The sequence below is a fragment of the Sinocyclocheilus rhinocerous genome, unplaced genomic scaffold (genome assembly GCF_001515625.1).
Source record: "Sinocyclocheilus rhinocerous isolate Xijiao unplaced genomic scaffold, SAMN03320098_v1.1 scaffold2082, whole genome shotgun sequence".
Taxonomy (NCBI): Eukaryota; Metazoa; Chordata; class Actinopteri; order Cypriniformes; family Cyprinidae; genus Sinocyclocheilus; species Sinocyclocheilus rhinocerous.
The window spans coordinates 40,775-57,476 of NW_015665001.1; the positions used below are offsets into that span (position 1 = coordinate 40,775).

Here is a 16,702-nt window from a genome sequence, read left to right on the forward strand (position 1 = left end):
ATATATATATATATGGTAAGCCTTTTATATATAGTATAATAAAATTAATATAATATAATATAATATAGGCTTGCCACAGCATATTTTTAAGTATTATGTATGTGTATGCATATATAGAGAGAGATTTAATAATACATATATATAAAAAAATATATTCATAAATATATATTCAAAAAATATATTCATTATATCATGTTATTGTTATTATATATTACATATTTTACAATACATATATACAATGGGTTTGCCATGATACACATTGATACTGGTTGTAAAATTGATAGTGATGCAACATTTTAAAAGGGGGAAATGAAATATGATGGAAGTTTATTATGTAAGAAGAAAGTGTGTGTGAAGTGATACACAACATTTGAGCTGCGTAATAAGTCTTTATTTGTCCTGTATGCAGAAAGTCTGTGTATATTGGGTGTTCTGAAATGATGTAATTTCTCTGTGGGGGATGTTCGCTCTGGGTTATGTAAGTCTGGGCTCTGGATGCTCGACACATTTAACAAGCTGCTTTTTGGCTAAAAAAGTTGGTATGATAGAAAAAGAAAAGGCTGTTTTGGCTGAGGAAAGCAGAGTGTTTGTTGTGACATTGAGGACGCTTGTTCTAGTGCAGGTTAGTTGTGTTCAGATCCAGGACGTTTGGCAGTGCTGAAGCAGGACAGAGGCGGGATGAGTGTTTCTGTTTCGAGTCCTCATGCGAGAAGCCGTGAGTCAGCATCACAAAATCTCCAGTCATCAATCTGAGCTCAGCATCCACCAGCCGTGTGTCCTTTAACCCCCACAGATCGGACGTCCTGCCACAGTCATTTCAGCCTGCACACAGATTATGTGCATTTATGTCTTATTTCTACTAGGGATGGGTCTGGAAGAGTCCATTAGTGAGTTTAGCTGATAAATTTGGGGATTAATTTAGAGACAAAACTTCTTGGAAGAGGCTTTTAGTGTGCTGACAGTGTTATATGTTGAAAATATCTCTAATTTATACTTATTTAAATTTTATACTAATGTATACTTATATCAACTTACACTTTCAAGTGTGCATAGGCTAAATTTATAAATATCGTTTTTATCATTTTATCATTCAAATAATATTTTTTCATATATTTTTTGTAAAATATTATGTATATTATGATGTATATTTAAAAATATTATTTATATATTATATATTACCATTTATTAAAAATATTCTATGAATTATATTGCATATATTGTTATTTTATTACATATCTTATATTTTAAATACAACTTTAAATACAATTAATTATAATATGTGCATATTCACATTCAGTTACATCTGAAATTGGTTGTTTGTTTTGTGTTTAAATGCATTATACTTTTTATAGGTATAATAATTAATAGATACATTTTGTAATGTATTATAACTGTGGTTACAATTATTAAGATTTTACAATACATATATACAATGGGTTTGCCATGATACACATTGATACTGGTTGTAAAATTGATAGTGATGCAACATTTTAAAAGGGGGAAATGAAATATGATGGAAGTTTATTATGTAAGAAGAAAGTGTGTGTGAAGTGATACACAACATTTGAGCTGCGTAATAAGTCTTTATTTGTCCTGTATGCAGAAAGTCTGTGTATATTGGGTGTTCTGAAATGATGTAATTTCTCTGTGGGGGATGTTCGCTCTGGGTTATGTAAGTCTGGGCTCTGGATGCTCGACACATTTAACAAGCTGCTTTTTGGCTAAAAAAGTTGGTATGATAGAAAAAGAAAAGGCTGTTTTGGCTGAGGAAAGCAGAGTGTTTGTTGTGACATTGAGGACGCTTGTTCTAGTGCAGGTTAGTTGTGTTCAGATCCAGGATGTTTGGCAGTGCTGAAGCAGGACAGAGGCGGGATGAGTGTTTCTGTTTCGAGTCCTCATGCGAGAAGCCGTGAGTCAGCATCACAAAATCTCCAGTCATCAATCTGAGCTCAGCATCCACCAGCCGTGTGTCCTTTAACCCCCACAGATCGGACGTCCTGCCACAGTCATTTCAGCCTGCACACAGATTATGTGCATTTATGTCTTATTTCTACTAGGGATGGGTCTGGAAGAGTCCATTAGTGAGTTTAGCTGATAAATTTGGGGATTAATTTAGAGACAAAACTTCTTGGAAGAGGCTTTTAGTGTGCTGACAGTGTTATATGTTGAAAATATCTCTAATTTATACTTATTTAAATTTTATACTAATGTATACTTATATCAACTTACACTTTCAAGTGTGCAGAGGCTAAATGTATAAATATCGTTTTTATCATTTTATCATTCAAATAATATTTTTTCATATATTTTTTGTAAAATATTATGTATATTATGATGTATATTTAAAAATATTATTTATATATTATATATTACCATTTATTAAAAATATTCTATGAATTATATTGCATATATTGTTATTTTATTACATATCTTATATTTTAAATACAACTTTAAATACAATTAATTATAATATGTGCATATTCACATTCAGTTACATCTGAAATTGGTTGTTTGTTTTGTGTTTAAATGCATTATACTTTTTATAGGTATAATAATTAATAGATACATTTTGTAATGTATTATAACTGTGGTTACAATTATTAAGCAGATCATATAATGATGCATTTTAAGATGTCTTACAAAGCATAATTAATGCATTAAAATACTTTTATTTTTATAATCTATATATTTTACGTGAAGTGTTAGTCATAGTTATCCTCATCCATGTTTCTCATTCTAGTTCTAGTTCTGAAGATTTGTACATTTGTAAATCCTGGATTAATATCATATTTGCATGTTTGCTTAAGGTTAATAACTTGGATTGAACAACTACAGCACACAACCTGCTTTTCACACAATTCACTATTCGCCAAGAGTTTGACTGACAGGTGATCTGACTAATCACAACGCTGTATCTGCTATTTTGTCCGACAAACAAACCAGACAGGATCTGAATAATGTCGGTGGATTTGAGCTTGAAAAAGACAACTTTCCGCAGTTGAAACAACACACTTTCTGGTGTTATTCATGTTTATTTGGTGCTGTAACTAGTAGTAAAGAAGACAAGAAGATCGGTTCACGTGCCGCTTGAACTGAGGCGCTACAGTGATCTGTCACGACATATTAAAGAGCCACAAAACAGTATTTATTGTTTGAATTCCTTAAAAAATGACAAAATTTGAAGGCTGAACATTTGTTTCATACCAAACGTTACTTGAGGCTAAATGTATAAATATCGTTTTTACCATTTTATCATTCAAATAATATTTTTTCATATATTTTTTGTAAAATATTATGTATATTATGATGTATATTTAAAAATATTATTTATATATTATATATTACCATTTATTAAAAATATTCTATGAATTATATTGCATATATTGTTATTTTATTACATATCTTATATTTTAAATACAACTTTAAATACAATTAATTATAATATGTGCATATTCACATTCAGTTACATCTGAAATTGGTTGTTTGTTTTGTGTTTAAATGCATTATACTTTTTATAGGTATAATAATTAATAGATACATTTTGTAATGTATTATAACTGTGGTTACAATTATTAAGCAGATCATATAATGATGCATTTTAAGATGTCTTACAAAGCATAATTAATGCATTAAAATACTTTTATTTTTATAATCTATATATTTTACGTGAAGTGTTAGTCATAGTTATCCTCATCCATGTTTCTCATTCTAGTTCTAGTTCTGAAGATTTGTACATTTGTAAATCCTGGATTAATATCATATTTGCATGTTTGCTTAAGGTTAATAACTTGGATTGAACAACTACAGCACACAACCTGCTTTTCACACAATTCACTATTCGCCAAGAGTTTGACTGACAGGTGATCTGACTAATCACAACGCTGTATCTGCTATTTTGTCCGACAAACAAACCAGACAGGATCTGAATAATGTCGGTGGATTTGAGCTTGAAAAAGACAACTTTCCGCAGTTGAAACAACACACTTTCTGGTGTTATTCATGTTTATTTGGTGCTGTAACTAGTAGTAAAGAAGACAAGAAGATCGGTTCACGTGCCGCTTGAACTGAGGCGCTACAGTGATCTGTCACGACATATTAAAGAGCCACAAAACAGTATTTATTGTTTGAATTCCTTAAAAAATGACAAAATTTGAAGGCTGAACATTTGTTTCATACCAAACGTTACTTGCTGTTACTTAAATCCTCTAATAATAAGTTAGCTTTTATTAGTTTTCACTGTTTCTCTCAGACACTGAAACTAAACACATGAGTTTCTGTGAGTGTACTAAGCTCATGAATATTTAATGAGGCAATGTTGTTTAATTTATGATTGGTTACATTCTAGCACTGCAATGTTTCATACTGTAGATTTGGAGATGAGCTTCCTAACTCTTTATAACTGGTTAAAAGCAGTGCTAAGCACCTTTCAAAATAACAGTTGTGAAACATTCACGCTAAATCCGTGATTAGGCATAATGTAAAAGGATTTTTTACATTTGTGTCATTCTGACTTGCTGTAATTCTTGTATTATATGAATAATTTCTAGATTATTTGTGAATTAAGCTGAGTCATTCTCGTATGATGTCAAGTCTTTCTCCTTCTCATTTGCTCCATTACTTCATTATTCAGTTCATTACACACTTGAGCCGTTTGATTTCTCTGCACTGGCCTCTTCTGCTGATGACACTCAAAGTTCACACACATGAATTGTAAATATATTTAAAACATTGCTGCTGCTCTTTAGGTTGTCTATAAAGACATCAGTTTTGTCAATAGGTAAAGAGGTCTAATATGATTCAAGAAAATTAATATTTTTGATTAAATTTAAAATTATTAATTATATTGGATATTTAAAACTTTATTTTTTTAGATTGTTTTTAAGGTCTAATATTATTCAGGTAATTAAAATTATGGATTCAGAATTAAAAAAAAAATATTAGAAAGAAAAACGTTCGACTTTTGCCCCTTGTGTATGCACGCGGAACGTTTATCCGCACATAGGTAAAAAGTGTGTTCTTGTTGTGCTCCAGTTGTTTTGTAAGCACATTTGTTAAGCATCCAGCATTGTGAAATCAGTCTATTATCTGTCCAGATGTAAGCCTTTTGATTTTGTAAAGAGCTTGTGTTTGTCCACACATGATGTAACAGATGTCCCATCTACTGATCTCTCTTACGCAACATGCAAATACATTTTAAAGAGTATTAAAGGTTAATTGCATTATATGTAACATGACAACATGCAGTATTCGTCCAAGTCAACTTCAGCGGTGAAACTTCAGTGTGTAACTCGTCTGTCATGAATGATGCTTCAAATCAGCCCGCTTTTGAAAAGAAGCGAACTACAGAAGCTTGTTTTCACTAAGAGATTAAAAAAACAGCTTTTTTTCTGTATAAAGTCAGAATTTCGAGATTTAAACACAGAATTGTGATATAAACTTGCTATTCTGAGATTAAAAGTCTGAATTGGCTCTTGTTCAGCATTCCGTGTATTACGATGTGTAGGACACTTATCTTGTAAACTTGTGAGAAAAAAGTCAGTATTGTGAGATAAAATGTTGCAGTATACCCTTTTTATTTCTTGTTTTGTAATGGAAGCACAAAAATATGTTAGCTATAAACTCAGAATTCAGAGAAAAAAGTCAGAGTTGTGAGAAATAACGCAGAATTATGTTATATAAACTCAGAATTGTGACATATAAACACACAATTGGGAGATTAATTCAGAATTGCGATGTATAAACTCATAATTGTGAAATATTAACACAGAATTTATATAAGAATTGCAAAATAAAAACGTAGAATTGTGATTATATAAACGCAGAATGCGTAATTTCAAGAAATAATGCAGAATTGCAATATGTAAACTTAGAATTGCTAAATAAAAACTTTGCGAATTGCAATTGCGAATGCGACATAAATGCAGAATTGCGAGAGACAAACTCAGGATTGCGAGAAATAAACTCAGAATTGTGAGAAATAATGCAGAATTGTAATATGTAAACTTAGAATTGCTAAATAAAAACTTTGCGAATTGCAATTGCGAATGCGACATAAATGCAGAATTGCGAGAGACAAACTCAGGATTGCGAGAAATAAACTCAGAATTGTGAGAAATAATGCAGAATTGCGAGCAATAAACTCAGAATTGCGAGATATAAACTCAGAATTGCAAAATAAAAACGTAGAATTGCGATATATAAATGCAGAAAGCGGCATGAATGCAGAATTGCTAGAGACAAACTCAGAATTGCAAGAAATAAACGTAGAATTGTGAGAAATAATGCAGAATTGCAAGATATAACCGTAGAATTGCAAGAAATAAACAGAAATGCCAGCAATAAACTCAAAATTGCGAGATATAAACTCAGAATTGCAAAATAAAAACGTAGAATTGCGATATATAAATGTTGAAAGTGACATAAGTGCAGAATTATATGCAGAATCTCATATGTATATAAATATAAACATAGAAATGCAGTATTGTGAAATACAAACTCAGAACTGCGAGAAATAAGGCAGAATTGCGAGATATAAACTCAGAATTTAGATATAAACTCAGAATATCTGAATTGTGAAATGTAAACTTGGAATTGTGAGAGAGACAGTCAGAATTGTGAGATAAAAAGTCACAATTACCATTATTTCTTATTCCGTGTGGGAAACAGGCTTCCATAGAAATCAGACTTATGACTTTCACTTATAAACCCGTCGATGAGTTACACAGCAAGCTTTAACACTGGTCACAGACACTGAAATGTCCCTAACCACTAATCATTGGAGGAAACCTCCAAGGTCATGCTATTGATCATCCATCCGTTCATATCTAATGATTTAAGTGCATGTTCCTCCTTCCTCACTGATAATCTTGACATTTTTGGCTCTCGTACCAGGTATTACAATGTAGGACACTTATCTTCACAAGCGATCTTCCCGGCATACTCAGACGGGAGAGTCATGCTTAGCTAATTGCCTGTGATGATCGGTAGCTGGAGAAATGCGATGAGCCCAAACGTCCGTGAACGAGGGAGGAACGTTAACCACGACACAATGGAGCAGTGAGTCTCCACACTGACCTGTTGTGATATAATTCATGATGAGCACAGATGAGTGTGTGTCTCAGGAGAGCATGACGTGTTCACTCACACACACGACTGACGTTCTCATGAAGCAATGCGCGGAAACACAAACATGTTTAGGGAAACTGGATCAGTTCTGTTCCAGTTCACATACTGCAACTATTGCACACAAAATATGCACTTCACTGATTATGGGAAATTGCATATATGCAATGTTTAACTATTCTTGCATAAAATATGTATAGTGTACACAGGGCCATCGCTAGTGGGGTGAAAGGTGGTGACGATTATAGGGGCCCACGGCTAAAGGGGGGCCCCCCGGCGATCTCAACCAACTGGCTGAGGCCAGCCTAAAAAGACGCTCATCGTCACGAAGGCTTATCATTTGCACTTGTTTTTAGGCCTTGCCAATTGAAACATTCAAAAGAGTTTAAAGCATTAATGTTAAAGCATTAATTAAAGAGTTTAATGATCAATGTGAGCATAAGAGGCTTCTTTCAAAAAAAAAAAAAATGGTATGAATGGTAGTTTTTATGCATTACATACAGCAGAAAAAGTAAGAATAATATGGTAGTATGCTACCGTATGCTACCATAAAGCTGCTTTTATTTGCTTGTTTTAAATGGTAAATATGCACTGGTTCTAGTGCACTTGGTGTCCTTTGTTTTATTAAAAATGCACCTATAAAAAACACAATGCCTCGTTATGTAAAGCTGTTCTGTTTCTGTTCCGTCATATTTTCATACTGTCTGGGTTTCGCTGTGATTATTGTTACTCTAATTACGAGTTTATTCACATTAACATAATCACAGTGTTCAGTTTCCATGAGCTCCGGTTTAACAGCACTGCTTATAAAGGTGCATGTAAATCGTCAGTGTGAAAGCAGACAGACAGATGATTTATTGATCGTTTAAGATGAAGCTCTAATCATTGCATTCCTTCGCCGTCCTTGCTCGTGTTTTCAGAAGAGGAATATTGATGTGTTCCCTGCAAAACTAAGAGCACACATGATGAGCGGCTGCTTAATGAATCCATTGCCTGAAATGGAGCATAAAAGTCACCTTCACCTGTCCAGGAGTTTAATCTATATGCTGCTATTCTTAGAGGCGGCTGAGGAGAGACAGTGTTGACTCATGGTGAGGGACAGGCTGCTTTTGCATGTTCTGGCATTTCTAATGACGTCCTGCTGCACGGGGATTATCTGAGAGGCCTGTGGAAGTCAGCTGCGGTTGGAATAGCATGCAATCATAGTACTTTTTGCAGTATGTATGGTGTGCACAATATGTGAATGTTCTCTATGCATAGAATACCAGAATGATATACAATATTGGCTAGAATATGCAGTACACAATCAGAGCAAACTGTGAAAAATACTGTATTCCACAATGCAATAGACTCAACTTGACCTTGAAGCAATATCAACTCTAAATTATATATTATATATATATTAGTGCCGTCAAACGATTAATCGCGATTAATCGCATCCAAAAAATTCATTATTAATGCGATTTGTTATTTATTATAAATATCAGATTTTTTTATTACAGTGGCTTCAAACAAACATCTGGCTCATTCAGTCAAGTTTTTAGAGCTATTCTTTTTTATGAAATACAATAAATGAAATACATATTGAAAATACAAAATATAATATTATTTTACAAGATATTGACACAGAAGCAGATCAGTTTGTGTTTTTTAAATTTCCTTTTTATTTTATTTTATATTTTATTTTAAACTGCACATCTCAGTGTTGTTATTCCTGTAGCTCATAAAATATATGACACATATATTTATATATAATATAAATTATATGAATATAAATATAAATATGTAAATACATGTAAATATTTTCTAAATATATATTGTATGTGTGTGTATTTACATATACATAATAAATACACATAGTACACACTAGCCTGTTTACCTCGTCGTTTCAGTTCTCTGCCTGTCTTGGACTTTCGCCTGTCTTGGATTATCCCTTTGTCTCGCCGTTTCTGACTTTGTTTGCACCTCGCCTGGACTATTGCATGTTTGTGGATTGCCCGTTTGCCTCGCCCTTTGAATTACGTTCGCCGTCTTTAAATATAATATTATTTTACAAGATATTGACACAGAAGCAGATCAGTTTGTGTTTTTTAAATTTCCTTTTTATTTTATTTTATATTTTATTTTAAACTGCACATCTCAGTGTTGTTATTCCTGTAGCTCATAAAATATATGACACTAAGAACATTAAGGTCATGGGTTCGATTCCCAAGGAATGCATTAACTGACAAAACAAATACTTTGAATGCAATGCAAACAACTTTGCCAAAATGTGTAAATATGCTGTTCAGCACTGAATAAGCATACTGCATACTGTGCAGTGTATATACTGTATTATTTTTATCGCAATACGATGCAATAGCATTGCAATAACAACTGTACAGTTTACAAATATAAACATTTAAGTCAGCAATCTGAGTCAAAAGATGTTTGAAAAAAACGTTTGTTCAGTTGTCACTGAGAATGGTAGGTGCACGCCATTTGTGTTAAGACATCTTACATAACATATGATTGAAAAATAATCAAAATGACAACTGGACGGTGTTTGCTGAATTACACATGCAACATAGTGAGGTTGTTGCATTGTTTCACATGCTATTTTTAATAACAGCAGGCAGTGTACACGATACAGTATATTGAGTTTACACAAACAAGACTGAACTCAGCTCAGACTGAACGACTCGGTTCTGGAAGTTCAGTTGTTTTTCAGATATCAATGATCTGTGTGGAAAACATCGGAGAACAAAGAATGTCAAGTGAACTCACAGCAGATGGACAACTCATGCCGTCAAAAGTGGCATTTCAAACCGCTCTAAACATCCTGAATTCTCAATTTTCCAGCCCATTTTTCTATCTCAACACTGAGTTTAGTCATATTTGATGGTATTTCTATGTCTCCAGTCCTTCTAGCTGTGAGCTAGAAATCTCTCTTCTGTTTACGCATCAGCAACTTATTCATGAATAAGTTATTAATTCCCCCACTTCTGGGTTTGTTAGATAAAAGACGTGGACCAGATATGTTGTTTTGAAATGTGGAGCATGTGAAATTTTCTTTCTAAAACTTTTTTCTGATTAAATGGATGCTGATACTATAGTACAACACGCATTCTATTGATGCTTTTTCTCTTGTTTTCAACATTCTTAAAACAAGAACTTGGGACTTTTCAGAGAATATATCTTGAATTACATTATTATTATTATTTTATTTATTTTTCTTGTTTTAAACCTAAAAATCTCTCTTTTGAATGGAAGCACATTTCTGCCATGGAATAAAAAAAATAAGAAATGTGTCTTTTTGTCTCACAATTCAATTCAAGTTTATTTGTATAGCGCTTTTCACGATACAACATTTTAAGAAAAAAAAAGGTCACTTAATTTTGATAACTTTTCCAAAAAACAAGACCTAATATCTTGAGTCATTTTGCTTAAATGTATCTTGATTTAAGCGTTTAGATATTTGTAATGGAAAACAAGACCATTCTTTTGCAGTTTTTAATCCGAAACAGTGCAAAATGCATGACTGTAAATGTGTGTTTGTGTTTTTTACAGCCATCCGTGAATTTCCAGATGATATTTTCACCAACGCTGAGCGGAAGAGCGGTGGTGTGCTGCTGCATATCATAGCGGTAAGGAAGTCCATTTATCTCTCTCTCTTTCCTCAGATTAGCGAAGTACATTTAGAAAATTGCATCACTGCAAGTTTGAGGGAAATTTGATCTGGGTTATTTTTGCACAGAAGTTTGGTAAAGGTATAATGGAGAGAATTTGGTCACAGTAATGATGCACATTCACTGCTGCTCCCCGGCGTGATTTGATCTCTTTGCTGTTTTCAGTGATTTAACTCCATCCGCTATGAGCAGCACAATTAAAATTGGCCTGTGGTTATGTAATGCCGCCGCTCTAATGCTCTAATGTTTGCATCACACATGGCTCAGGTCTGAATTATGCATTCACACAAACAATCACGACTTGCCGTGTGTGGGATTTCTGTCCTTTGGTGCCCCCTGTGGCTGGAAATGATCACGGAAATATCCGTCTGGAATGATTAACTATACTGTAATTTATGTTGTTTGTTACAGTAAATTTACTATTCATGAAGGGAATTTATGCTTTTTTATGGTCTGTAAAATGCTTACCAGCAAATCACCCCTAATGGATGTTAGTAAGTTTTATTGACACATTTGCTGTTTATAAGTTATTATTGTGGCTTATTTACCATTTTTATTTATAGACACTGGTCATTTTGGTTCCATAACATGTCTTTCTTCAGACTAGTGGAAAGAAAATATCCAAAATGCACATTTAGGTGTATTTTATTAAAGTGTATCTATTGGCATGTGTAGATTTTTAAAGACTGTTTTCTCAAAATGAGCCAGAAATCTTTACATACACCAAACTTTTGGTTTTATTATTATCTATATTCTGACGTTTTTTTCCCCCCAGAGGGATTTGTTTATATATTATTAATCTGATTTATGTAATGTTCTATACCTAATAATATGTGACCCTGGACCACAAAACCAGTCATAAGGGTCGATTTTTCGAAATTGAGATTTATACATCATCTGAAAGCTGAATAAATAAGCTTATTTATAAATAAGCTTAATATTTGGTCGAGATACAACTATTTGAAAATCTGGAATCTGAGGGAGCAAAAAAGTTAAGTTTTGATATATTTACGGTAGGAAATTTACAAAATATCTTCATGGAACATGATCTTAACTTAACATCCTAATGATTTTTGGTATAAAAGAAAAATCAATAATTTTGATCCTTACAATGTATTGTTGGCTATTGCTACAAATATACCCCAGCGACTTAAGACTGCTTTTGTGCTCCAGGGTCACATATGGTGACAATTATTTTTTTCCTGGCTTATTTTCTGATTTATTGAGCAATAAAAAGACAAATCCAAAATCCCCTCAATAAATACCAATAACTCTAATTTGTAAACAAAATGAAACGAGTTTTGAACCTGACTTTATCTAATATTCAGATTTCTGTTCTGGCAATGTATGCAAAGTAGTGCATATTTAATTATATAATACACATTTGCATATTTAAACATAACATTTCAACTTGTAATGCAAAACAACAAATCTAAAGTACTGTGTTTAATCAAGTAGGCAAAGTATTGTGACATGTATTAATATAATATACATACATACATATAGATATAGATACATAGATAAACATTACAGCAAACTTAGGTCTATTGTAAGTAAAAACAGCCTATTTGATTACAAGGATGGAAAATCTACGGCTGTTTTAGGTGCAAATCCCCTTTCTAAGTTAACAAACGTGCCTCGTGTTATGATGCCATCGTCATCCTCACTGCTGAAGGTCATCGTAGTGTCTGCTTGCATTTGCTTTGGTTTCAAATTGTGGATAAGCAGGAGCTTGTATTGGGTTGGCAGGTCATTAAGCTAGATGAAGAAAGGCTGTGCAGTGAATGCAGATGTGAATCCAGAGGTTTGGATCAGTCAGGACTGGAGAGCAAGGACACACTGTGCATGCAGAGGAGGAGAGATGGTGTTCTGGAGCTGACAGCCGTGATAAACGGCAGGCGAACGCGGCCAGTGGGTTTCTGGAAACTTTCATTTCTCAGGGGTTTGTGAGGTTTTTTCACATGTGCTTCTCCTCAAAGTGTTTATTCTAGGAGACGTGAATAGAGACACACTGGGTCAATAGTTGACATACAGTAAGGTCAGAAACATACTGTGAATGTCTAGTTCATGCAGTCCTGTTGCACAAAATTACAGTTTTGTGGTGGAAACAAACAGCAGTACTGAAGGGGGCAATAGAGTTTCCTTTAAATGTGCTATTTATATATTTTTTAAGTAGCTATACAGCAGGATTTTTTATCTTTAACTCAAAAAATTTAATTTTAAAAACCATTAAAAAATGTACATTACTTGAAATAAAATAAACAGCTAAAATAACATAAATAAACTAAACAGAACTAAACTAAACTAAAATATTACACACCTTAAACTTATTTTTATTTCACCTAATTTCCATTGCAACATTTCAAAATTTTAGTTTTTAGCTCGTTGAAGTACTAAAATAACCAAAACCTACAACTGTATATAACAGAAACTAACAAAATTAACAAATACAAAAATATTACAAAAACTTTAAAATGATAACAAAATATAAAAATAAAATCTAATTTAAATAACTATAATAGTATATATCAGTGATAATAAAATAACTGCTATACAGAGCAGTGTTATCTTAGTATTTAGTTAGTACTTAGTATTTAGACTTTTATAGTATTTAATCATATTTTAATAATATAATTAGCTTTTATTTTTATATTTTAGTTTTAGTTTTAGCAATTTCATGCTATTAATTTAAATTCTTGTTTCTATTTATCTTTATTTTGTATATCAGTTTTAGTCTTTTAGTTCTTACACTCATTTCAGTTACGTAGTTACCAAGGCAAAATTTCTAAATTTTGTTTTAACATTATGCTAAAATGTTTTATTTAGCGTTTTGTTTTTCATAGTTTTTTTAAGATTTGAAGGGTTAGTTCACCCAAAATTCTGTCATTAATTACTCACCCTCATGTTGTTCCAAACCCGTAAGACCTCAGTTCATCTTCGGAACACAAATTAAGATATTTTTGATGAATTCTGAGAGTTCTCTGATCCTCCCATAGACAGCAATGTAATTACCACGATCAAGGTCCAGAAACGTAGCAAGGAGATCGGTAAAATAATCCATGTGACATCAGGGGTTCAACCGTAATTTTACAAAGCTACGAGAATACTTTTTGTGCGCAAAAGAAAACAAAAAAAATAACGACTTTATTCAACAATTTGTCTCCTCCGTCACCCTGGTGCCATTCATAGACAGCAAGGGTACTACCACGATCAAGGTCCAGAAACGTAGCAAGGAGATCGGTAAAATAATCCATGTGACATCAGGGGTTCAACCGTAACTTTACAAAGCTACGAGAATTCTTTTTGTATGCAAAGAAAACAAAAATAACGACTTGATTCAACAATTCGTCTCCTCCGCGTCACCTTGGTGCCACTTTGGAGAATATCCACTGAACGCAAACAGCGTATGCTATTTTGTGTCAGCTGCGTCATGCGGATACGCTTTCTACATTGTTTACGCATTGATTTGAACGAAAACAATGTATCCGTATGACGCAATTGACACAGAACAACATACGTTGTTTGCGTTCAGTAGATATTCTCCAAAATGGCACCAGGGTGACGCAGAGGAGACGAATTGTTGAATAGTGTTTTTTTTTCTTTTCTTTGCGTACAAAAATAATTCTCGTAGCTTCGTAAAATTACGGTTGAACCCCTGATGTCACATGGATTATTTTACCGATCTCCTTGCTACGTTTCTGGACCTTGATCGTGGTAATTACATTGCTGTCTATGGGAGGATCAGAGAACTCTCAGAATTCATCAAAAATATCTTAATTTGTGTTCCGAAGATGAACGGAGGTCTTACGGGTTTAGAACGACACGAGGATGAGTAATTAATGACAGAATTTTAATTTTTGGGTGAACTAACCCTTTAAGGTTTTTAAGATTTATTTTCTGAGATTTTCATGTGCTTTTATGTTTTTCAGTTTAAATTCAGTTGACAAAAAAAATTTTTAGTAGTCGGATTTAGTTAACAACAGCAACAACACTGATAAACATTGTTAGTCAGCTCTAACTTGCTATGCCATATGCACTTAAACCACAATCAACGGTACATCCTGTGAGTAAATAGTATTAAAAAATAAAAACATTCATACCTCTATACTGTCATAGCTATTTCTGGCTTAAAATTACAGAGCTAAAAATAAATGTGGATATTATAACTTTGATCATTTGGTCCAGGAGTATTTGATGAGAAATGTTTGGGTTCATAATGAAATCTCTTGACTTTTGATTGCAGATTATGGTATACTGGCAACTCTGAGCTCAGTTTGAGACACTTTTGAGATCTTTACTGGTATTTTTTTCATAGGAGCAACATCTAAGAAGCAGGAGACTTAAATAAAAGTCTCCATGTGCGTCCCTGTGTACCTCATTGGTATTTAGGAGAAATAAGTTGAGGTTTTGAGGTTTTGGAATTGAGGTTTCTACAGTCTTCTGTGGTCTTCTTACAGGCTCTCTACATGTTCCTGGCCCTGGCGATCGTGTGCGATGACTACTTTGTGATGTCTCTTGAGAAAATCTGTGAGGTAGGATTGTTCAGAAGCGAATTCCCAGTTGATCTGAGTAATACCGCGGTACAATGAGAGCAGCAGAATCTGCGCTGTTCTTCCTCTGACCCACTTTGAGGCTTTCAGAAGCTCATAAAACATATTGCTCCAGATTTGGGCGGTGTTTGTGCCAGAGGCTTTGTTGGATGTGAATCGTCTGCTGTTGTTGTGTTGTGCAGAAGCTGAATCTGAGCGAGGATGTGGCTGGAGCCACGTTCATGGCGGCGGGGAGCTCAGCGCCCGAACTCTTCGCTTCTGTTATAGGTAAAGTTACACAACCATTGTTCCCGCTCTTTTCGTGCAGCACTTTTGCTCATTGTGTCTGTTTCCAGGTGTCTTCATCACTCACGGTGATGTTGGAGTTGGAACGATTGTCGGCTCTGCCGTCTTTAATATCCTCTGCATCATCGGAGTTTGTGGGATCTTTGCTGGACAGGTGTGTTTGTGCATCTTCTCCAACAGAAGCCTTAAAGGGAGAGTTTACTCAGCCTCAGTCTATCAAAGATGTAGGTGGCTTTTTTTCTTCAGTAGAACAGTAAAGAAGATTTTGAGCTGAAACCGTGGTCCTTGGTGATTCATAAAATGCAAGTCAATGGCTACCGTCACTTTAAGAGTCAAAAAAGCACATCAGGCAAGAGAAAATGAATCCCCGTGGCTCCTGACGATATATCGAAGTCTTATGAAGCGAAATGATCGGTCTACATGTGCAAAAATAGCACTTATAATATGTATACTTTATGTCATTGCATGTTTACATAAATTGGTGAATCAGTTCATTGAAACAAACTGTCCGAAAGAACCAGTTCGTGGGAAAGAATCAGACTTCCAAGTGAGCAATATTTTATTGATGCATCTATAGAAAATCATCTATATAATGGTGCATTAAAGAAACCAGCACCAAAACACTGATATGAAGAATCTGTAATGAGACATCAAGAAATGTATGTCCAAATAACCTCAAAAACACTTCATTCTTGAAAATAAAATGGTTCTTTATTGACACTGATGGTTCCATGAAGACTCTTTAACATCCATGGAATCTTTCCAGTCCACAAAAGGTTCTTTATAGTGGAAAAAGATTCTTCAGATTATTAAAATGTTCTTCACTCTAAGAAACTTTACCTTCCAACTTAAAGGTGGGGTAAACGATTTCTGGTAGCCAATGTTGACATTTGAAATCACCAAAACAAACACGCCCCTACCCCAAAAGGGTCTCGCCCCTATTTTGATAGCTCCGCCCCACACATACGTACGCAACCCAGGCAATGATTAGTTCTGTGAAACAAAGCAAAACCAATGTTACACCGTATCTACACCGGACGCGAGTGGCGCGGCACGACAAAATACTATAGAACTCAT

At 33.9% G+C, this 16,702-nt stretch overlaps 1 pseudogene; it reads left to right on the forward strand.

Annotated features, from left to right (window-relative positions):
• The window catches only part of LOC107730783 (sodium/potassium/calcium exchanger 4-like), a 39,076-nt pseudogene that overhangs the window by 11,775 nt on the left and 10,599 nt on the right, over positions 1-16,702 (forward strand).